This window comes from Myotis davidii, unplaced genomic scaffold (assembly GCF_000327345.1).
Source record: "Myotis davidii unplaced genomic scaffold, ASM32734v1 scaffold10, whole genome shotgun sequence".
NCBI lineage: Eukaryota > Metazoa > Chordata > Mammalia > Chiroptera > Vespertilionidae > Myotis > Myotis davidii.
In genome coordinates this window covers 824,612-849,521 of record NW_006283544.1, presented here as the reverse complement: position 1 = coordinate 849,521, position 24,910 = coordinate 824,612, and the positions used below count along the sequence as shown (strand labels likewise).

General features: G+C 36.6%; 1 protein-coding gene across 3 annotated transcripts in view; it reads right to left on the bottom strand.

Moving 5' to 3' along the window:
• Positions 1–24,910, bottom strand: part of KLF12 (Kruppel-like factor 12) — a 450,697-nt gene that overhangs the window by 365,608 nt on the left and 60,179 nt on the right. For all 3 annotated transcript variants that reach the window (XR_001514057.1, XM_015564759.1, XM_015564762.1), the window contains exon 2: positions 1,652–1,694. The gene's annotated coding sequence lies outside the window, so the exon portion shown is untranslated. The remainder of the gene's footprint in view (positions 1–1,651; positions 1,695–24,910) is intronic.

The following is a 24,910-nucleotide window of genomic DNA, read 5'->3' as shown; positions in this document are numbered from 1 at the left end:
AAACAATTCAGTGTTGATCAGGCTGGCAGGGGAGTGCTTAGGGGCAATCAAGCAATCAGGCAGGTGAGCGGTTGGGAGCCAGCAGTCCTGATTGTGAGAGGGATATCCTAGATTGGAGAGGGTATAGGCTGGGCTGAGGGACACACACACACCCTGTACATGAATTTCGTGCACCAGGCCTCTAGTATTTAATAATACTGTGTTGTGAATTTGAAAGTTGTTAAGAGTACATCTTAACAGTTGTCATCACAAGAAAAAAATTATAAGTATGTGTGGTGATGAATGTTATGTATACTTTTGTGATGATCATTTCACAATAATTATATACAAATATCCACCTAATCATGTACACCTGAAAGTACACCTGACTGCCCCCAACTGCCCTCCCCTGCCGACCTGATCACCCCTAACTGCTCTCCCCTGCCAGCCTATTGTCCCTAACCACCTCTGCCTCAGCTCCGCCACCATTGCTTTGTCCCAAAAGATATCTGGAAGGTCTTCCAGTATAATTAGCATATTACTCTTTTATTAGTATAGATATGTCAATTATATCCCAACAAAAATATAAGAAAAACTGAAGAAAGCATGATTATGATAAAAACGAATGAAAGCATGATTACTATGAAAAAATACATGAATGAATTCTGGCCAACTCCTGATCACTATCAATTCCAACATGTTTATAGAAGTTCATATTAAAGATTACTCCACTTAACTACCTACAAGAAATGAAATAACGTAAAAATAGCACATGATCACTGTAATATAAGCTACAACTTTTGAAACTTTCTTTTTCTTAAACTAAGCAGCATTTGTACCATCCTGCCGCCCTGACATTACAAACAATTATCTGGGAGTAACTGATATGAGCATGTACTTCCATTGGCTATTTCTTGTATTTTTTTATTTGTGTTTTTTTTGCCTAGAGATTCTGATCATATGATTTTATGACTTTAAAATACAAGATTTTTCAATGAAGTCAATTACCATGGATTGGAGGTGGAGGAGAGGAATCGCATGCAGTAATGTTGACCTTTGCATTTCCGTAAACCTTTCTAAGACATTTTGGAAGCATAGGAAGTTCCAAATCCTGCTCAATGTTGCTTAAGGAAATGCTTTGTTTGGGCTGTTTTTAGAGAAATCAGTCAATAACTATGCTTGTTCCTTTGAATTCAGCTGCTCCAGCTGCTTACTTAATGACACTGAAATTAGGAAGCTTTGTTCTAATGGTGGCCACACAGAAGCTCCTTTGGAGTACTTATAGTTTCCAACAAAATCCTTTAAAATACATACACCAATGCATACACGTCCAAAGAATAACTTATTTACAAAGTGAAAAGGCCCGAATAAAAAGTTCAAACATTGAGGGTTGAGGAAGAACCTCACTAGCTAAACTTTAATTACTTCATTTATAAGGTAAAAGCACAATGGGACATGTTTTAGCTGGTTAATAGTATTCACTACTGCATATATAAATTCTAATTAGTATTATTCATTTTGCATTATATAAATTTAATAATGCCAATAGTGGCATCAGAGACGCAACCAGAAGGAATGCCTTATTAATAAACCTTGCGGTCTTTCTTTCTTCCTCCATTTTGTATTTCCACTAGAAGCACCACAGCAAGATACAAAATCCAGCAACACATACCTGCTTATTCTTATTCAGAAGATATTTTCTTCATACTGAGGAGCTGGAAAATAAAAAATAAATAAATAGATAGGTAGATAAATAAATAACACAAACACACACACACAAACACACACACACACACACACACACACACTGATTAAACATTAAAACCGCTTCTTCTGCTACTTTTTCTCACTCTTAAATATGTGTATGAGCACATGTACAGGCACATCCATGAACATTTTGCTACTACTTGTAAGCACTTTTTTTTCCTTTGATAAGTAAAGTCAACTTCGAAATACCCAAGCAACTTGAAGCACAGGAGAGATGATCAACCCAGCGCAAATTTATAAACAAGTATAGCATCACACCATTCCTCCTCCTTTCTGCTCCCAGGGAAGAAGTGCACAGTGGAGCTGAGTAGAAGGCTGGGATCTACCCATCAAGTCAGAATGCACAGGTCCTCTTTGGACAGCCTTCTCTGACTTACAGGTCAGGGTGTCCCCTGTCTCTGTCATCTAACTTAACAGTGAGCTTACTCAAAACTCAGTTGTTGGGGGGACCCAGGTAAGTTTGTGACACATGGAAAAGTGAGGACTGAGTGCTGACCAACTTGATCCTGCTGAGTTAAGGCCAGCTAGATTTGGGGTGTCCCTCAGTATAAAAGGGGAAGGAAACAGACAGTAAGGAAATGACAGGCAGTGCTTGAAATATTCCTGGATATAAAAAAGACATGATTTCTATAAAGGATTTGAGGCGTAGCACAGCAGTATGCCAAAAGGGCTCAGCTGTGATTTTATTCGATTCAACAAATATTTATTATGCATCTTTTGCCAACTCAAATGTAAGAACTCCAAATTTTATTTATATCCTCAGAGTATAAAACAGTGCTGGAACAGACATTGGGCACTTAATAAATGTCGAAGGAAGGAAAGAAAGAAAAGAAAGGAAAGGAAGGAGCTTCTATAGAGCAGGTATTTGCTAGCTACTGGCATCTGGGTCCCATGCCAGATTAAATTAAATTACATTGCAGAATTTTTTAAATTTTTTAAAATTTATTTTAAAGAAAGAGGAAGGGAGAGGGAGAGAGATAGCAACATCAATGATGTGAGAGAATCACTAACCAGCCGCCTCCTGCACACCCCCTACCCAGACCAAGCCCACAACCGGGCCATGTGCCTTCATAGGTCTACACTCAACCACTGAGCCATGCTGGCTGGGCATGTACTAATATTGTTAAATACTCATGTGATTATAATCTGCGTCAAATAATGAGAACCACTGCTCAATAAGTGATAAATTTTCTACCCAGGATCCGTGTGAACTTGATAAGCTAAAACAGTTATCTAGCCTACATTTAGTAACCACACATGTGTTTATTGCCCTTACAATAATATAGAAAACTCATCTGTTTAAGCAAACATCATCCATTTCACTTTTCTGACCAACAACTTTTAAAAATAAAAATGAAGAAAACTAAGACACTGATATAACAGTAACAATTAAAAAAAGAGAGAGAAAGAAAAGAAAAAGGATTTCACATTTAGTAAAGTTTTCCAGCTCAGCACACTGGCACAAAATGTCTCTGAATAGCTGAGAAGTAATTACAGTATAATTAAAGGTTTTTTAAAGACATGATTCTGACATTAATTTGAAGATTAATTATTTTGTTATAATCACACATACTTTTTTTTAAGCAGCTCTATTTGTAGCATCTAAAAACTGCAAACAATCCGGATGTCTTTGAATACCTCTACTTTTAAAAATAGGTTTCCTTATGTTATAAAATTGTGGTGATCGCTACACAAGCCTGTGAATGTACTAAAAAGCACTGAATTGCATACTCTAAATGGGTGAATAGTATAGTATGTGAATTATATCTTGAATTATATTATGTATTTTATATATAAAAGAATGTTGCCCTAGCTGGTTTGGCTCAGTGGATAGAGCATCAGCCTGCAGACTGAAGAGCCCCAGGTTTGGTTCCCATCAAGGGCACATGCTTGGGTAGCAAGCTGGATCCCCAGTGGGAGGTGTGCAGGAGGCAGTCGATCAGTGAGCCTCCCTCACTATTGATGTTTCTCTCTCCCTCTCCCTTCCTCTCTGAAATCAATAAGAAATAGTTTTTTAAAAAGAATGTTTAAGTATAGTTTTAAAATACTTTATAAATGACTTTTTTCATAATTATACATGGACTACTATATTCCACAAAATACTAATGTAAATAATTTTTAGTGCTAAATCTCATTTTCTTTTTCACATCCTCCTAAAATCCAGAGTGCTTTCAATACTAACAGAATTTGGGCTTCAACAGCTTTTTAAAAATCACAGCCTAGAGCAAAAATTTGAAACTATAGAAATTAATGTTAAAATACTTAAATGAAAGATATCATAATTGGGGAGCGGGGGATGAAATGTGATTATCAGTGAATCACCAAGTGTGATGTAGTAAAAATGAAATGGGCCTGATAATCAGAATTCCTAGATCTGACCAATTACTCAAAATTTCAATAAAAATTATAAATCAGAAGCTCACTATAAGAATGAAGCAGAGCTTTAAAAAAAAACATTTGAAATGGTTTGGTGCTTGAAAAACAATAGAGTTGAAGCTATTTTGGCTTTGTTACAAAGGGGGACAGAGTTCAGAGAGAAACTATGACTTTCTCCAAGAATCTCTAAAATGTTCTCCACCCACTTTTCCCTGTAGCATCACTTAAACTGCTTACATGTCTCCTGTCTCTGTATTTTCTCATCTATAGAAGAGAGAGAGGGTTTTTTTGTCATTTTTAAGAAGTTACTGAACTACAAATTAAGTCCTTTAATTTATTCTGAAAAATAAGGGCAGCTGAAGAAACAAACTGGTGGCTAGCTAACTTCTTCTGCCTTTGGGACTTAGCAAGATACCGTGCGTTTTTATAATATTGCAATTATATACTGCAAGTGGGTTTTGTTTGTTCATTTGTTTTGCAGTTTCCTGACAAGAGTCCTGCTCGCCCGGAGAAAGGTAAGAGCTAAACGGAGCACTGCTGAGGGCCATGGAGTTTGGACATCTACAAGGGCAGACTGACATCGTCATTCTTATCAGCATGGGTCCATATTTCCAGTAAAGGGGCAAATGCAAAATCCCATGCACAGAATTGTAACTTTTTATAGTAATTAAATGTTTTTCAGAAATCCCATCACAGTGAAGCTCTGCAAAGTAATCGATCCCATTTCAAAAAAATAGTCACACTTTTCTCCAAAGCATGTAACTATTACCTCCCAAAGATAAAAACCATAATTAAAAATGCCTTGTATTTAGAAAGAGAAGACACGGGCATATGTAAATGTTTCTCCAAACCTTTTCAAGCATTATTTAAAACTGTTATAAGGCACAATTATAAATGGTTGTGAATTTAATATCATTATTTAATTAAATCTTCAACTCTTTTGTAAAAGGAATAATATTTCCTTGTGTTAAAATTTCCCTCATTGTGTGATGATACGGAAATATATATATACCCACACATGTATGAGCTGCTCAAGTGTAATTAATGACACACTTTTATTCGCTATTATTGTGTGGAAAACATTCTGACACAAAATAAATGAAGCATAATCATTCAGAGTAACGATTCGAATGTACTGATTAATGACACCAAATAGCTTTGCTCTTCTTTAGTTAAATTAAAACATTTACAGTCTGGAAGCGGTAAGGGCACCCCTAAATGAATGTTTTCTAGGTAATTGTTTTCCCTTACAGAAATCACCTACCTTACTGTCACTGAAAATAAGTTCCCATCAATTATAAAATGTACCATTACTTTATGTGCAAGAAACAAAAACTGTCAATTAAATTATTACACAATGCTAAGTTGCCTTCAGACATGTTCAAAAAGTGTTTGAAGAGGAGAGGATATGCATCTAGACTCGATGATAGATGGCATTCTATTCCAAGGACACTTCATAAATGTTAATTAAATACTTTTTAAAAGTGCACAAAATTTTTATTTGAAATAAGCCTGGCAAACAGAAACACTATATGATTTCACTTTTATGATACACAGATACAGAATGATTTCATGTATGAGATATCTAGAGTAGTCAAATTTATGGGCAGAAAGTAGAATGGTAGTTGCCAGGAGCTGGGAGGAGGAGGAAATAGAGAATTATTGTCTAATGGGTATAGAGTTTCAGTTTTGCAAAATGGAAAAAATTCTGGAGATGGATGGTGGTAATGGTTACACAAAATCTGAATGTACTTAATGCCACTTAACTGTACAATTAAACTGGTTTAAGATGGTAAATTTTATGTTATGTATGTTTTATCACAATTAAAAATGATAATAATAAATACTTCCACAGGGAAAAAATGTGCAAGACAGAATCACAAAACTAACAATTCTGAGCTACAAAGAACCTAAATGCAGTACAACTAGTTAGTAAACTTGACGAGGTAGCGTTTGCATACACACCTCTTTGAAGAAATACTGGAATGGAGAGAAGGTTCTATGTTCTCTTACTGATTCTTAAAGCTGGCATAGGTGCAGTCTCTGAAGCATAAAGATTTGCTAAGAGAGTGGTTCGCACACCTGGTCTGCCTCAGAATACCAGGGGGCCTTTAAAAGATGCTTTGACACCTCACACCCATGGGGATGGCTACCATCAGAAAGGTCAAAAAACAGAAAAAGAAATGAACATGTATTGGCAAGAATGTGGAGAAACTGGAACCTTTGTGCACTGTTAATGCAAATGTAAAGTAGTGCAACCGCTATGAAAAACACTATGGCATTTCTTCAAAACATTTAAAATTGGAACAGAGATCCCACTTCTCAAAGATTTGAAAGCAGGGTCTCTAAGAAATATCTGCGCACCCAAGTTCACAGCAGCACTATTCACAGTAGCCAAGTGGTGGACGGAACCCAAATGTCCATTGACAGATGAACAGATACACAAAATGTGGTATATGCTTGCAATGGATTATTCAGCCTTAAAAAGGAAGGGAATCCTATAACATGGTACAAAATAGATGAACATTATGCAAAGTGAAATAAGCCAAGGCAAACACTGTATGATTCCATTAATATAAAACATCAAAAATGGCAAGTTCATAGAAACAGAAAATAGAATGATTACCACAGAGTGGGAGGAGGGAGAAATAAGTTGTTTAATAGGTATAGAGTTTGCAAGATGAAAAAGTTCTGGATGTCTGTAGCACAGCAAGGTGAATGTATACTACTGAACTATATGCTTAAAAGGGATAGAGGCTTTTGTTTTCTTAAAAGGTAATATATATGTAAATAAATAAAAATTTCCTGAGCCCCATCACAAACTATTGACTAAGAATTTCTGGCCGAAACCGGTTTGGCTCAGTGGATAGAGCGTCGGCCTGCGGACTGAAAGGTCCCAGGTTCGATTCCGGTCAAGGGCATGTACCTGGGTTGCGGGCACATCCCCAGTAGGAGATGTGCAGGAGGCAGCTGATCGATGTCTCTCTCTCATCGATGTTTCTAACTCTCTATCTCTCTCCCTTCCTCTCTGTAAAAAATCAATAAAATATATTAAAAAAAAAAAAGAATTTCTGGAAATTGGGATAGGACACCACTATGTGTAAAAACTCCCCAGGTGATGGACCTAGAACCAGCAGAGATCTATCAGTTTCCAAACTAAAGTAATTAAAACACAGTAGCACCCATGTTTTACACTTCATGTTGGTTTTAAAATCTGTGTGTAGATGTATGTAAAATATTTCCCACAATGGAAACTGATCAGCTTGAAAAGATCACTAAGAAAGATTAATACTGATGAGGACAGGGACAAAGGAAGCCCCTTAAAGTTACTCTACAATATATCCTGTCACTAAATTGATACTAACTGGGGGAGCCCAGGTCCTCTGACAGCAATATCTGCATTACATTCTACTTTAGGAAGAGCTCCAAGTTTTCCATTGGGTCTGTAGGTTTCCTGCTCCCAACAGTTCTAGAAAACCAGAAAAGCAATTAAACAGCAAAGTAGTAAAAGAGGTTGACAGACAAGGTCTTATAACTCAGCACAAAGAAAGTACTCTACTATAAATAGCTAAGAAAGAATATATGGTATTAAGCTAAGAAAACTGTCAATAAAGAAAAAGCACAATTTTCTCCCTTCATTCAACACCATACCTTGTGCCCTCCAACTCTACCTCATCTTCCCCACACCACAGGTTCCACACCAGAGCTAACTTAGATTTCCACTCCTCTAAGTATGACCAACACAAGATTTTTTTAGTGAGAATGAACATGCACGTATTTCTGTGCAAGATGAGTATCTAGTTGGCTATTTCTGGCAACGGACAGGGTATGTCCAAGGTTGTCAGCACAATTTTTATCTCCTTTGATTTAACTGGATCTTTAACAAGCACAAAATGTCACTTCAAAAGAAGAAAAGAATTTTTTCCCCCCTCATGATTAAACAAAGAAGTCAGAGAATGTTTTCCGGGGCAGGGGGGACACTAACAGACCTTCAGCCAAGAGTTCAGTAAAGAACAATCAGAAAAATTTCTGTAAATTATTACTTTTGCATTAGGTAAAGAAAAATAAGACAAACATGGGCAAAGTAAAGAAAAGTGTTTCAACAAAGGTAATACAGCATAGAAAAAAAAAGGATTCATTTAAGATATGGTGTTGGAGGAGAGCTCTAGGATACCCTGGACTACCAGGAAGATGAACAAGCGGATCCTAGAGTAAATTAAGCCTGAACCATAGCTGCAGACAAAAGCCACAACACTGAAGCTGTCCTACTTGGGGCACATCATGAGAAGACAAGGTTCTGTGGAAAAGACAATGCTGCTGAGAAAAACAGAAGGCAGCAGGAAAAGAGAAAAGTTGAGACAGAATGACTCCACGAAAGAAGCCATAGACATGAGTCTACAGGAGCTGAGCGGGGCTGTTGAAGACAGGACACTGTGGAGATCACTTGAGCCAACTCAATAGCATATCATATACTGTATTGTGCAGGGGTCCTCAAACTTTTTAAACAGGGGGCTAGTTCACTGTCCCTCAGACCATTGGAGGGCCAGACTATAGTTTTAAAAAAAAAGAACAAATTCCTAGGCACCCTGCACATATCTTATTTTGAAGTAAAAAAAACAAAACGGGAACAAATACAATATTTGTATTTGCATGTGGCCCGCAGGCCGTAGTTGGAGGATCCCTGCACAATACAGTATAGGACTAAAACATAAGGAACAGTGACTTGGAGACAAAAAGGTTAACTTTAGTTATCTGACTACAATGTTGAAATGGGCTGGGCAAAGTACACACGATGAACTTAAATATTCTGGCTTTAAAAAGATGTGGCTCTAGATCACCAATTAGTAGCTGTCTTTTAAAGAATAATGGTAAACAGTCCAATTGATTTCATTTCCACTAGCATTTCTTGAACCCAGTTGTCATGTACAAAATTTTGTACCTGTTCTCTAGGATGGAGAGATACACAAATCCAAGTCCAAGATGAGTTTTAAGTAACTCAGACCATAGTTTATTTTCAAAAGTGTGTGCGTTCAGTGTTGAATAATGACGTTCAACCACAGGAACTTGTTATGTTTAATGCTAAAAAACAGTTGAATAATGGTAATTTCAAGTTTCAGCCTGACATATATATATGTATCTCCTAACATTAAAAAAAAAACAAATGAAATAACTATGATAAAGAAGTCTAGGCAAATTGTCTCTAGGAGTATAGAAATTAAAATGCAAAAAAGAATTCATTTGCTGTGACTTTGGAAAGCAGGACAGCTTCTTGGAGCAGATGGCATATGAACTAGGAATGAGGTTTTGAGAGTTGAAATAGAAGAGGGAATATAGTGGGGAGGAAGTAGCAGATGGGAATTTTAGGGGGAAAGCAAGAACATAAGCACAGGATCATAAAGTGTAACAATAATTCAAATGACAAAATCATTTATTTTAATGTCATAGAACAAGTATGTGAAGTTCATTATTAAAAATAAATTCAATTCACTTGGTGCATTCAATGTTATGTCTCATAATCCAATAAAAATTTAGGATAATAAAACAAATAGAAACAAATATAAATGTCTGATAAACAACAAAAGGAAAATAAAGAGAGGCAAGTCAACCATTCCCTACGAACATTCTCAAGTTTGCAGAAGTCTCAATATAAAATAATACCCTGAAAGCTCCTCACTCTGCTACAGATGTATGAAGGGAAACTGTGCATTAAATGATTCTGTTCTGCCCAGTGACAGGCGATCGATTTCCTCTTGACTCCTGTCCTTATGGACACCTCTTTCCCAAATATCAGGGATTTAGAAAAGCCTCCTTGGACTTAAAGGTCAAGTGCTTCTCACCACTCCACTTACAAATCACTACAACTAACCATTATAAAGCTACCATGGTATTGGCAAAATTTAATGATCACTCGAACTTATTGGGTGTTTTGCAGGACTGCTAGCTTCTGCATGGTTATGAAGATAGTAATGAATTCCTACTCCACTACTCCATTAAACCTATTATCCTTAGCCACAATAATAGTGTTCCGTTTAAGCTTTGGGACAGTATTTAAATAGATGGTTTAGGAAACAATAAAGCCCCCAAGAATATTGTATGTGTTTTCCAAATTTACAGTGCGTAGGAAACACCAGGGGAATTTTACCACTCCATCAAACAATCAAACACTCCGAGCCAGCGACACAGAGTCCAAGAAAACAGGGGACAGGAATTTTTTCTCCTTATTGTAGAGTCAGTGAGCTCATAAAAATACTAATCAAAGTCAGCAGGGAGCTTTTCTTTAAGAAAAATATTAAATGCTGTGCTACTTATGTATGTAGCATACACTCCATACCTTTGCCAGTTAAAGAGGCAAGATGAGGGGCAAAATGGAATCAGGGAACTAGTGAAGGGGGAATGACACATACATAGAGAGAAAAACACAAAACACCTCGGAAGAAAGAAATACAAAAACACCTACAATCAAACCTACATGAACACAGCACAGCCCTCTAACTGTTCAATCTCCCCAAACATTTCTAATAAAGACTAATATAAATGTCTGTTGTGTTTTCATTTATATATGTAAAAGTCTTTATATATGTAAAAGTCTTTACATATATAAATGAGAATGTAAAAGGAATATACCACTGCCTTCTCATTCCACCTAAAAATCATTGTCAGGGTCCTGTAACCATCTTAGCATCTGGGTAGCCAGCTGGGTAAATGCTTTGGAGACCCTCAGGACTCAGGTGTTATAGTCCCTACAAATAGTAACATGGGAAAGGGAATTAGTATAGAGAACATGTAGGTAGGCATAGTCGTATGCCCAGCTGGGCTTCCTTACTGCCAAATTTGAATTCACATTGAATTCTAGAAACGTGTTATCATTCATGTCCTACCACAGGCAACATTAAACAAATGGGTGACTGTGCACCATAAAACTTTATTTATAAAAACAGGCTGTAGGCCACAGTTTGCCAATGTCTGGCACTGCTTGCATAACTCTTGAAAATTATTTTTCTGGTAACACTCTCACATTCCTCTTTGAGGGGATTATGAGCCCTATCAGGTATTATATCATGTGGGTACAATAGCAGGCAACATAGACCACCCCTACGACCAATAGCATTTCTTGAGCACTTTCTATATACGTAATTAGATTACATATAAGTCACCACACTTCTTCAGTGTAGCTACTATTATTATCATCCTTATTTCAAGATATAAATATCAAAGCAGCCATAAATGGTTGTGACTCGAATTCTTACCTGCTATTTACTTGCTAGTGGGGTTCTAACTTCGGAGTTTACCACAATCAATGGGGAGCTTGCAAAACTGCTAATTCCTGGGCCCACCATCAAAAGTTCTGATTTAGTCATCAGAGATTAGCCCCAGGACTCTGCATTTTAACCATACTTCTGATAAATCTGGTGCAAATTGTTAGTGGGACAAGCATTGAAAAATGCTACAGAACAATTCATTTTCCAAGCAAAAAGCCAAGTATCTATATTGAAATAGGGACTGCTGATGATTGCTGAAACCATGATTTAGCAATGATTATCCTCAATGAGGATAAAATTTCAGGGTAGTTTTACTTTCAGCCTGGTTTCCATTTTATGCATTAAAATCTATGAAAAAGTACTAAGCTACTAATATTTTGTGTAAATGTAAAAGTACTTTCAATTTTAAAATCATTTTTGTTGTTTTTGGGGGGTTTTTGTTTTGTTTTGTTTTGAATTCTTTATTGTTGAAAGTATTACATGTCCCCATTTTCCCCACTGTCTTCTCCCAGCCTGCTCCCCCTGCTCCCCCAGCCCCAGCCTTCACCCCTCTTTTGTCTGTGTCCATTGGTTATGCTTACATGCATACAAGTTCTTTGATTGCTCTCTTACCCTCTCAACACCCCCGCCAACCCTCCCCTGCTTTCCCTCTGAGGTTTGACAATCTGTTCAGTGATTCTAAGTCTCTGGATCTATTTTTGTTCATCAATTTATGTTGTTCATTATATTCCACAAATGAGTGAGATCATGCGATACTTATCCTTCTCTGACTGGCTTAGTTCACTTAGCATAATGCTCTCCAGGCCCATCCATGCTGCTATAAATGGTAAGAGTTGTTTCTTACAGCAGCATAGTGTTCCATTGTGTAGCTGTACCACCACTTTTTTATCCACTCATCTGCTAATGGGCACTTAAGGCTGTTTCCAAATCTTAGCTATTGTAAATTGCATTTCTATGAACATAGGGGTGCATATGTTCTTTCTGATTGGTGTTTCTTATTTCTTGGGATATATTCCTAGAAGTGGGATCACTGGGTCAAATGGGAATTTCATTTTTAATTTTTTGAGGAAATTCCATACTGTTTTCCACAGAGGCTATACCAGTCTGCATTCTCACCAGCAGCGTACGAGGGTTCCCTTTTCTCCACATCCTCATGAGCACCTGTCATTTATCGATTTGTTGATGATAGCCATTCTGACTGGTGTGAGGTGGTACCTCGTTGTTTTGATTTGCATCTCTTAGATGATTAGTGATTTTGAGGATTTTTTTAAATATGCCTCTTGGCCTTCTGTAAGTCTGCTTTCGAGAAGTGTCTATGTAGGTCCTTTTCCCATTTTTTATTGGATTGTTTATCTTTCTTTTGTTAAGTTGAATGAAAAGAAATAAAACTGTCATTATTCACTGGTGACATGATATTGTACACAGAAAACCCTAAAGACTCCATCAAAAAACTGCTTGATTTAATAAATGAATTTGGCAATGTAGCAGGATACAAAATTAACACCCAGAAATCTATGGCATTTTTATACACCAGTAATGAACTCACAGAAAGAGAAACTAAAAATATCAATCCCATTTACCATTGCCACAAAAAAAAATTAAGATACCTAGGAATAAACTTAAATAAGGAGGTAAGAGACCTATACATGGAAAACTACAGGACACTGAAAAAAGAGATAGAGGAAGACATAAACAGATGGAAGAGCATACCATGTTCATGGATTGGAAGAATCAACATCATTAAAATGTCCATACTACCCAAAGCAATCTATAGATTCAATGCACTCCCCATTAAAATACCAACGGTATATTTCACAGACCTAGAACGGACTTTCCAAAAATTCATCTGTAATATAAAAATAACCCAAATAGCTGCAGCAATACTAAAAAAGAAGAACAAAGTAGGTGGGATCTCAATACCAGATATCAAGCTGTATTACAAAGCCACTGTTCTCAAAACAGCCTGGTACTGTCACAAGAACAAACAAATAGACCAATGGAATAGACTAGAGAACCCAGAAATCAATCCAAATCACTATACTCAATTAATATTCGACAAAGGAGGCATGAACGTACAATGGAGTCAAGACAGTCTCTTCAATAAATGGTGTTGGGAAAACTGGAGATAGATGAAAAAAAAAATGAAACTAGACCATCAACTTATACCATACACAAAAATAAACTCAAAATAGATAAAGGACTTGAACATAATATGGAAAACCATAAAAATCCTAGAAAAAGTCATAGGCAGCAAAATATCAGATATACTAGTAGTTTGTAGCAATATATTTACCGACACATCTTCTAGGACAACGGAAACTAAGGAGAAAATAAACAAATGGGACTACATCAAAATAAGAAGCTTCTGCACAGCTAAAGAAACCATCAACAAAAACACAAGAAAGCCCGCTGCATGGAAGAACATATATTTGCCAGTGTGACATCTGATAAGGATTTAATCTGTTTTTCGTTTTTAATTATTTGCTCAAGAAATCATATTTCAAACTTGGACACAAAGCAGCAGCTATGTGAATTCTGCCATCAAAAGCACATGGAACCAGAAGTGCACACAATGTAAATGTTGACACGAGTCCTTTGTCTGAAGTTATCTAGGTCACAGAGGAAACAGCAGAATGGTTTCAATATAAAAATCTTTCTCACTTCTCAAAGCAGCTGATGCCTCTGGCCCTAAGAACAGAGCCTCAGGCTCCTTCCCTGAGTCTAGAATCGTCTGAGTAGCAATATCAAAATGGCAGAGTGGGTGCAGACACAAGGCATGAAGCAGGGAATAAACATTTGTGCAAAATGTACTCCCTGTTCGCAGACTTTATAAATGGATAGAAGTCAGATGTGTGCCAGCTTCTAGTCATGTCATTCAAGTTCCTGAAGCTCAGAGGGTTATTATTTATAAACTAGAGGCCTGGTGCATGGTTTCAGGCACACTGAAAGGAAATTAATTAGAAAGTGGCCAGAGGGGCGGGATTGGGTGAGATGGTCAGACACGCCCTGGAGTCAATCTCCTGTGTTCCCTCCCCCGCCAGCCGCACTGGGGTGGTGCTGGAGCTCCAAGGGCATCTGCGGAATGAGTGGGGTCCCTCGGCCTGGCCTGCGGGGATCGGCCGAAACCAGCAGTCTGACATCCCCTGAGGGGTCTCCGAGTGCGAGAGAGCACTCTGCAAAGTTGCTGTTGCTCTGTTGCTCGGCAGCTCCTGCGTTGAGGGTCTGCCCCCGGTGGTCAGTGTCTGGTCAGCTGGTGAGCCAGTCACGTAGACTTTTATATATATAAATTAAAGATAGTAAATTCTTTAGTTGTTAGCATCAAATGAGAATCTCCATAAAGTATAAGGTACTAATCTATACTAAACTGGTGTTTCTCAATCACTGTGCAGAGGAATCCTGAATTGGGCAATCAATGAAGCCCCACTGAGTGCACAAACAGTTAATGAGCAGCAAAGAAAGAACTGCTAGTTAGTGCACCAGGCGTGTTCTTAACAAAAAGAACACTAATGAGGGCATGATCCAGGGCAGTTTTACCTATATATTCCTAAACTTAGAAATTTCACAAGGGTGAGGAACTGGAGGAGGGAGTGGTATCCTACAGACTGGGACAAAAAAAATCTCTCTCTCTCAATCTTAAAGGGCAAGAGTCTGCTAAAAACTCCACAAAAGCATAAATACCATTCCTCAGAGGCATTGAATCCACCATAGAAACAACTGTGCTGGTGACAATGTTGCCTGGGCTATTTTTCTACTCTAGTATACCAAAAAACAAACAGAAAAAGACTAGTGCCATTAGGAAATCAAAATATGGTCATTAGGTGATACTTTTATGGACATAATCCTATATAATAAAAGCCTAATATGCTAAGTGTCCAGTCAGCCAGTTGGCTGTTCAACAAATCAAAGCATATTATGCTAATGATATGCTAAGGCCACTCAACCACTCGCTATGACATGCACTAACCACCAGGGGGCAGACAGTCGACTGGTCGACCAGTCGCTATGATGTGCACTGCCCACCAGGGGACAGACACTCCAAATGGTAGGTTAGCTTGCTGCTGGGGTCTGGCTGATTGGGACTGAGCGAGATGGGCCAGACATGCCCTGATGTCCTCCTGCAGTCCCTCCCCAGCTGGCCAACCACCTGCGTCTCTCCCCAGCCCCAATCGTGCACCAGTGGAGTTCCTCGACCTGGCCTGCGCCTTCTTGCAATCTGGGACCCCTCAGGGGATGTTGGAGAGCCAGTTTCAGCCTGATCCCGCAGGCCAGGCTGAGGGACCCCACTGATGCACGAATTTGTGCACCGAGCTTCTGGTTTTATTTATAATAAGGAAATATGGCTGGAATTCTCAACACCTAAGTTACTATCTTTCTAATGCTACAATATAGATCTGCAACTTTAAGGCTTTTCAATGTTTGAATTTGTTTATCTAACAAATTAAGACCATATTAATTCTACCATTTTTAACAAGGCTTAGATGATGACCACATTAGATAACAAATGAGAAAGCACTCTGAACTGTTAAAATCACTCACAAGGAATTATGATTAAATATACAAACTTCAATTGTACCCATATAGGGATGTTACAAGACAACAGGTTTAAATTTTCGGACTGGATTGTAAACAACTTTTGTTGTAAGCTCTTGAAAAATAAGAAAACTTTGCAACAAATTATTCTACTAACTCTAGTGGAACTGTGCAATTATTCATTTGTAAAATTGCCTGTTCTAATCATCAAAGAAAGTAATAAAACACTAAATACAAATCCGAGCTTAATCTCCATAAAATTCATATTATTCATACTTTAATATAGTCATTGCTTTTCAGGTAAATAATGGGGTAAATGAATCCTATAAATACAGAGAGTCAGGAAACACTCTCACCAAAAAAAAAAATAAAAAGGTGGAGAGCAGAAAACACAACAGGTTCATGAATACAATAAATTCTCTCATTCCATTGGAAAAAAATAGGTGTTACTGTGGCCTCTTTCCAATCCTAAAAAAGAAAATCTTCAAAATATGATGGTAGGTTGTTAAGTCACATGCCATTGTTTTTAATATGTGTGTACTTAAATAAATCCATAAAGAAATATGACATTAGTCACTGAAAACATGTTGAAAATTTCAATTAATCTAAACATGTAAGCATTAAAAATGAATTACTTGCAACCAAGCATCAACAACTATAACCAGATAGCTCTTATGAAGAAAGGTTAAAAACCCTTAACACAATACCAGTGAACCAAAACTAGCAAAATATAAAAAGAATTACATATCATGACCAAGTGGGATTTGTCCCAGGTATGCAAGGATGGTTTAATATCTGAAAATCAATTAACTAAATAGACTAAATAACTAAAAATAATAGACTAAAAAAAACCATAATCATATCAATAGATGCAGTAAAAACATTTGAAATATTCCAAATCATTTTCACAATAAAATCATTCAACAAGGTATGAATAGAAGGAAACTTATTTAACATAATAAAGAACATCAACAAATAAAATTTACATGATTCTTAATGCTTCAAGACTAGAACCTTTTTGCTCTGGGATCAGGAAGAAGATAATAAGAATGTCTGCTTTCACCACTTCTCTTCAACTTTGTACTAAAAGTTCAAGCCAGGGCAATTAGGCAAGAAAAATAAATAAAAGCCATTCAGATTGGAATAAAAGAAGCAAAACTAACTCTATTCACAGATGACATGACCCCATTGACAGAAATTCCTAAGGAATTCGTTTTAAAAATTAGAACTAATAAATTAGTTCAGCAAGGTTGCAGGATATAAGATCAATATATAAAAATCAACTATATTTCTATATACTTGTATGAACAATCCAAAAATAAAATTAATAAAACAATTCTACCTAAAGTTGATACAGTAGTACTGTATTGCATATTTGAAAGTTGCTAAGAGAGTAAATCTTAAAAGTTGTTATCACAAGAAAAAAATTGTATCTATGTATAGTGATAAATGTTAACTAGACTTACTATGGTGATCATTTCCCAGTAAATACAAATACTGAATCATTATGCTGTACATCTGAAACTAGTATGTTATATGTCAATTATATCTCAATAAGAAAACAATTCTATTTACAATAATATCATAAATAATAAAATAGCCCAATTGGTGCTGCTCAGCGGTTGAACGTCAACCTATGAACCAGGAGGTCATGGTTTGATTCCTGGTCAAGGGCACATGCCTGGATTGTGGACCCGATCTCCAATTGGTGCAGGAGGCAACCAATCAATGATTCTCTCTCATCATTGATGTTTCTCTCTTTCTCTTCCTCTTCTTCTCTGAAATCAATAAAAATATTTTTTTTAAAGTAGTAAAAACATAAAATATTTAAGAATAAATTTAACAAGAGGAATACAAAAATCTATAATCTGAAAACTACAGAACATTGTTTAAAGAAATTAAGGAAGATTTAAATAAATGGGAAACATCAGATGGTTATGATGAATTATGGTGTCTTCATCACAGGTGGTACTGGAGAAACGTCCCATCTTCTAAGAAAGCTGCCAGAAACCAACTTCTCACACTACAAGTGGAAAACAAGATACCTTCCTTCTCACTCCTGCACACTTGAGGAGGAGCCAGACTGACATAAAAACTGACAGAGATAGAAACTGGATCTGTCCTTGATGATACTCTTGAGATGTTAAATCAAACTAATCCAGAACTTACCTCCCTCTGAACTCTCTATTATCAGGCACTTAAGTTCCTTTTATTGTTTAAAATCAGTTTGTGTTCATTTTCTTTACTCATAATCAAACACATCTTAATTTGGCTAAGTCACATAGTTTGGAATTGCTAGTAAAGAGTGGAGCAGAAATATAATCTTGGAAGGAAGTGTTGAAATGGCAATGTTTGAAGAAGGCAAGCTGTGTTTCTCCATAGTGTATTGAATTATGTCTCAAAGCTTCACCCAGAACTTTATGCTCAAAACTTTTTCTAGCTTAAAGATTTTACCTGAGCTCCAGTTCCATAATCCCAATGATATGAGCACACATCCACTGAAAGGATCTACTACCAGCTCATATGTGTAATATGGCATTATTGAGCTCAGAACCCAATCCCAAATCAACTCTCCTACAATGTCCCTATGTGAATGGTGTCACCCATTCTCGCAAACACCCAGACTAAAACTTGAAATCCTTTCGCTTTCCCGCTCTTTCTCCACATCTGTATTTTCAGGAGTCAAAATATTCTTCATAAAATACTCTTAATTCTACCTATTTCTTGCATTCTAAGACTTTCTTATTGTGGGGTAGCCCAGAATTTTTACTTCCTACCTAGTGTTCTTGACTACAGTTTCTTCCCATTAAATCCAATCCGCATGCTGCTCAGATTAAGCTTTTCACATTAATATTTCCACCATGTTGCTGCCATACTCAAAAAGTTCCATTAGACACCTCAGTGAATGCAAAGTAGTGCTCCACAATCTACCACCACCAGCCCAAGTTAAGTAAGTGTCTATTAAAGGTTACACTGGATAGTGGTAGTAATGTTGGTGGTGGTTTCATTTGCTCTAGTGAAATACAAAAAAGTCACCATGGTCATCTTTAGGATGCTAAATTCTCTTTTTTAGGACAGACTGGGATCGGTATACTCAAAACTTGGAAAAGAAAGTCAATTTCTGGGTTATACACTTATCTCATTAGCACAAAACATACAGTTATTTTCCTCACTTTCCTCATGCTCATGTTCTTCACTCATCAAAAACAGGTCTGTCCTCTTTCCTCCACCACTCTATGAAGAAGTCATACCTAGTATATCCTAGTTCTCAGAATTACTTCCCACTTATTGATCAATTTATTTGATAGGCACATTTATACAAATCTAAAGTCTCCCAGTTCACATGGAAATTCCTTTGTTCCCTTTCAGTTGTCCTTGCTGACATTAATGTCCAAAATAAATGACATGAAGAATGAAGAAATAAAATACAGAGATCATAATGTAAACAAAGCTGGAGTTCCATTTAATGACAATTTGTAACCTATAAAAAAACCACAAGTAGTCATTATCACTTGCTTATAAATAAAATGAAAGAATTAGATTAAATTAATTTTTAAACAATATTTCAGCTTTTAAATTCTAATGTTTTCCAAAATACATCATTACATGCAAAAAAGAAAATAAAGTCAAAAAGTGAACCTAGTAATTATATACAGTGAGAGGGACTATAATCAATCCATTAAACCTCAGGCCGATTTCTCTAAGCAGGCAAAATAAAGAAAAACATAAACTAATGTAAATGAGCATTATTTTGGTTTAAATAGCAATCCATTATTTAAAGCACTCCAATTTCAACATTAGTTACTAATTACAAGCATATGAAAGTCATTCCTTCCTTAGAAGGACTAGTTTTCCCCAATATTTCAGAGCTCACCAGGTGTATTTGTGAAAACAATAAAAATAATAGCTAGGAGAGATTCCATATTTAAGTTACACAAATACATATTCAAGAATTTAAGTCAGTGTATTTTATAGATTCAGATGTACATAATCTTATATACTTTAAATACATCTATCTTTTATACACGTATACTATACTGTACTCAAAGTTTTCATAGACACAAATACACGCAAACACAGCTGGAAAAGTTTAAAATCTTGTTCATTCAAATTATCTATACTTTAATCACTAGGCAGATGAGAAAGCAAGGATAGTGGCTTGATTGTGAATAACTATAAAACATAGGTCCTGCAGGTATTGAGAAAACAAGAGCTCCTAGCTTTAAGAGTAGGCACATGGCCTTTGGAGATGAAGTGATCTGAGCACAAGAGGTGTCCATAACCTCTGCATTTCCTTTACATAGCCCATGGGTTGTCTCCTCTCACCGCCTTGTACATTTCTGAGGGGAAAGGACTAGATGAGGAGTCCCCAGAATGAAGCCCAACACCTGGCACATAGGAGGGACTCAGGGAATGTGTGTGTTTGTTTTTTCCACAACCAGAAAAGCTCTTAGATCTACTGTTCTATTGATTTGGCTACATTTTGAAAGCGTTTTTGAAGCTACATATTTTCAGCACAAAAAACCTTACATAAGTAATATGTTCTACAATTATTCTTCTCATGGTATGCAGTATTATTTCCTTTCAGTTGCTTTGTACTTAATCTTTCAGATTTCACAGGAAAACTCAGTTCTAAATTCCATTTATGAGATTTAATCAATAAAGTCAACACTTTATAGACGCTGAACATATACCCACCAACATGAAAAGTTCACATTTTTTAAATCTCCAGGTAGAACAAAGGTCTGTTCATTTCCTTTTTTTTTTTTTTTTAGATCCATGTCTTCCTTGAGATATGACTGAAAACCCCACATGGGATTTCAGATTAGAAATGTCAGGGGTTTATGACAATAACACTAGACTCCTCCAGGAATAAGACCTCCAAGATGTCTGAACTTTTTTTACAGTGAACACTTTTCAGGACATATTTATTATTCTAATTTTAAAAGCCATGTTTATAAATTGTGTTACATATTTCCAACTCCGTACAAAGAACATACTGAAAACTTAAACTATTCTTAGTGACTTGGAGTTACCATTCTGAACACCGGTTACAGTGCGGAGTGACCTCTGCCAAGTCCCATATCTGATTGCAGAATTGCGCTGGGTGTGTTGGGTTGTGTTCAGGATGGTATTGTGATACCATCAAGGACACACAGTGTCCCCCACATGTAAACAAACCCTGTATCTCTTACACCTTCATGAAATACTCTGTGGATGGTAGTGTTTTCCCCACCCAAATTCCTACCCATCTTCCATCATGTCATGAGTTAGCTATTCTCTTTTAAAGAGGCTCAAAATCTACATACATCCTGAGCAGTTCCTTTCAGCTATCCTCATGTGCTGACAAGTGCTCAGAGCTTGTTTCTGGAGGTCCTCTGCTTCCCAGTTCTGTTATAAACTCAGAAAGCTTGCATCTAAATTGGTGATACTGAAAGGTGCTGCGTTTAAACAACTCTGAAAGTTTTCCATAAAATAATTCTAACTAAACTCTAAGCCAGTGGTTCTCAATCTTCCTAATGCCGCGACCCTTTAATACAGTTCCTCATGTTGTGGTGACACAGCCATAAAATTATTTTCGTTGCTACTTCATAACTGTAATTTTGCTACTGTTAATGAATCGTAATGAAAATATCTGATATGCAGGATGTATTTTCAGGGGTCGCAACCCACAGGTTGAGAACTGCTGCCTAAGCTCTTCTTAAATTGTTTATCTTTCTTTGCAGCCACTGTCCCTTTCACCAGCATTCAGCATAGTGCTCAGAAAATCAAAAGGTGACTAAGTAGACTATACCCAGCCACAGGGGGAAAAAACAAGCAAACCAACAAAAAACTGAAAAACAACAGGACACCAGATATTAAAATCAGAGTGAACCTCAATCAAATTCCAAAGAATCGCCTAATATGCAAGATGCACTCTAAATAAAATGTGGTTATTAAAGATTCAATGACTGAACTTGATCTCTTCAGAGAAACTATCTTAAAGGCAGAAACAATGGCCTAGGATTTCCTTCAAGCTTTTTCAATCAATATTTTTAAATCATGTTTCTGTTTCCTAGGAAACTAAGTAGGTTATACCTATAGCAAGAAAACTCTACCAATGTCATTTTTCTTTTATCCTTGGCTCACACATGTGGTTATTGCTTAATAGAAGGGAAAAAAATTACCTTCCATATCATGGATACTGCAATGAAATGAGAAGAAATATCACTTTCTCAACCTGCTTCTCCTCCCATGGTGTGATGGAAGAATAGAGTAACAGCCTGCCCAGAGAGTTAGAAAATGCTGGAGAGCAATTTATGGTCTAGTTCAGTAAGTGCCCCTCACAGTTTGTAGCATTTAGCTTAATTCATTATGTGAAAGGTGAGACAAAAAGAGTTAAAAACCTAGTCTTACTAGAAACATCAGGTTAGACATTTCTGGGTTCAAATTCCAAATCTTTTTCCTTAGCTGAGTTACTTCACTTCTGCCTCACTCTTATAAAAGGGAAAATACATACCTAGTTCACATTGTGATAATACGAATTCAGTTAAAAAATTAATATAAAATACCAAAGTCTGAACAATTTTGTGTATGCAAAGTCCCAAGAGCCATGTTCAAAGATGACAAAACTGGTAGTTTTTTCACAGAATTTATGACATATACAATAAGGATTTTTTGTTGCACTCATCTTAGAGTTGACATGAAGACGTGGCACTTTCAGAAAGTTCAGCAGAGTATCCCCTCTACAAACACCTGCAAATAAACTTTTAACTCAGAATGTGGACCATCTTTGCTAGGTCCACAAATACCTAAGCTTGCTCTGACTTTTTTCTTTAATCAACAACCTTGATTTTCTTTAATAAAGAAGAAAAACGGAGGCACAAATCACAAGATAGATGAGTTGTAAACGTAACAACAGATTTGTTTAAACAGTTTCATATTACAGAAACCATTATTGAATCTCAGGAATGGGTAAAGCATCCCAACCCTGGCCCACAGATCCAAATGCTGCAGGTGCTGCTAGATCTGCTTCCACACGGCTCAGATACCACCTCCCAACACTCTTAACACATTTTTAAGTTTTAAGTATCTTCACAAACATTTCATCACACAGCATACTTTGAAACATAAATGTTATACGTATGTCCATGTGCTTTCATGATTTAAATGTGTGCAATTGCAAAGCAACTTTTATCTAAAGCAGCAACTCATTCTATTTCCATACTATAGGCCCCAACTCCACAAACTTCTCCTCCAAATACATTTTTGGAATATTTCTTTTGACTTAGAGGTGCAGCTATTGGCCCAACATGCAAATATTCAGAATTCAATGACCCAACATGCAAATATTCAGAATTCAATTTTCTATTCTCTCCCCTTTATATACATATAAATCTAAAAAAGGAAGAAACTAAGAAATATAATCAACTAAACAGCTAAACTAATCTTCTAGGCCACGTTAGCCTGTAGTATCAAATGATCTTTAGAGACTGCAGCTCTCAATTTTCCTCTGTTCCATTCACCTCCTCATAAAATCCCAGTCCTGGTCCCAGGAACATAACCATTTCAGTCTTAATACTAAAAGCAATTCAAATTTTTCAGTTTACCATACATGGCTAATACTGAACTCCCTGCTCAAAATCTTAAATTAACACATTGATGAGAGCACAGTGCGCCCATTTTAATTAAGTGCTAAAAATGGTCCATGTAATTACTAACCATCAGTATTGCTTACCTTCTGACAAAAGCATAGTGAGATAAACTACTAGACTAATCATGTAGTTATTACTATTATTATTATTATTATTATTACCACTACCACCACCACCAAATTCAAAAGCACTAGGACCTTAGGTGTAACTTTTGACCTAAAGCCCTAAGAGCTAAATTCCTATCTGGGCCTCTGACTTTATTGCATTCAAGATCTATAACCTAGTGACGGTCACTTTTCCATCATCTACAGGAGACAGATTATTTCCAAAGCTCCTTCAAGCTTCCATGACTCTTTAGGCCTAATGCCTTAGAGATATGTATACTGAATAGAGAATGGCTGTATCAAACCTCATACATGGGTTTTGCCATAAGACAAGAATGCATACTTTCCAGATATTTAGTCAATACCATAGGAAAGCACCATTGTAAAAATCAGACCTTGGTAAACTTTTTTTTTGAATTTATGCAAGGAATCTTCATCATAGGCTTAAGATTCTTAAAAAATATTTTGCTAGGTAACTTATGTAGTACTAAACTATAATCAAGCAATTACATTCAAAATGTAAAAAAATATAACATATTTAAGCAAACAAGTAAACAAGTTCACATGGAAAACAATATTTCCAAACCTTAAAGTGATAATATGTTATATGACATAAGCCTGCTTTTATAACACAAATGAGTACAGTTTCACTAACATGTGTTTATTTTCTAAAGGTTAGGAAAGGCTATTTTTTTGGCTCATTTTTATTTAGATTCCTAGTGTCATTTAATAAATGGTTTTAGAGAACTCTTTTTGTTCTACATCAACCCCCATGAGTATGTAAAAGCCTCACAATACAAGTCTTTTTTTTTAATAAGTCTTTATTGTTCAGATTGTTACAGTTGTTCCTCTATTTTCCCCCCATAGGTCCCCTCCACCCAGTTCCCACCCCACCCTCTGCCCTTACCACCCCACTGCCCTTATCCATAGGTGTACGATTTTTGTCCAATCTATTCCCACACCCCCCAGCACCTCTTCCCCCAAAAAATTGTCAGTCCACTCCTTTTCTATGCCCCTGATTCTATTATATTCACCAGTTTACTCTGATCATCAGATTTTTTATTCACTTGATTTTTAGATTCACTTGTTGATAGATGTGTATTTGTTGTTCATAATTCGTATCTTTACCTTTCCCTTTTCTTCCTCTTCTTAAAGAATACCTTTCAGCATTTCATATAATACAGGCTTGGTGGTGATGAACTTTAGCTTTTTCTTGTCTGTGAAGCTCTTTATCTGACCTTCCATTCTAAATAGCTTTTCT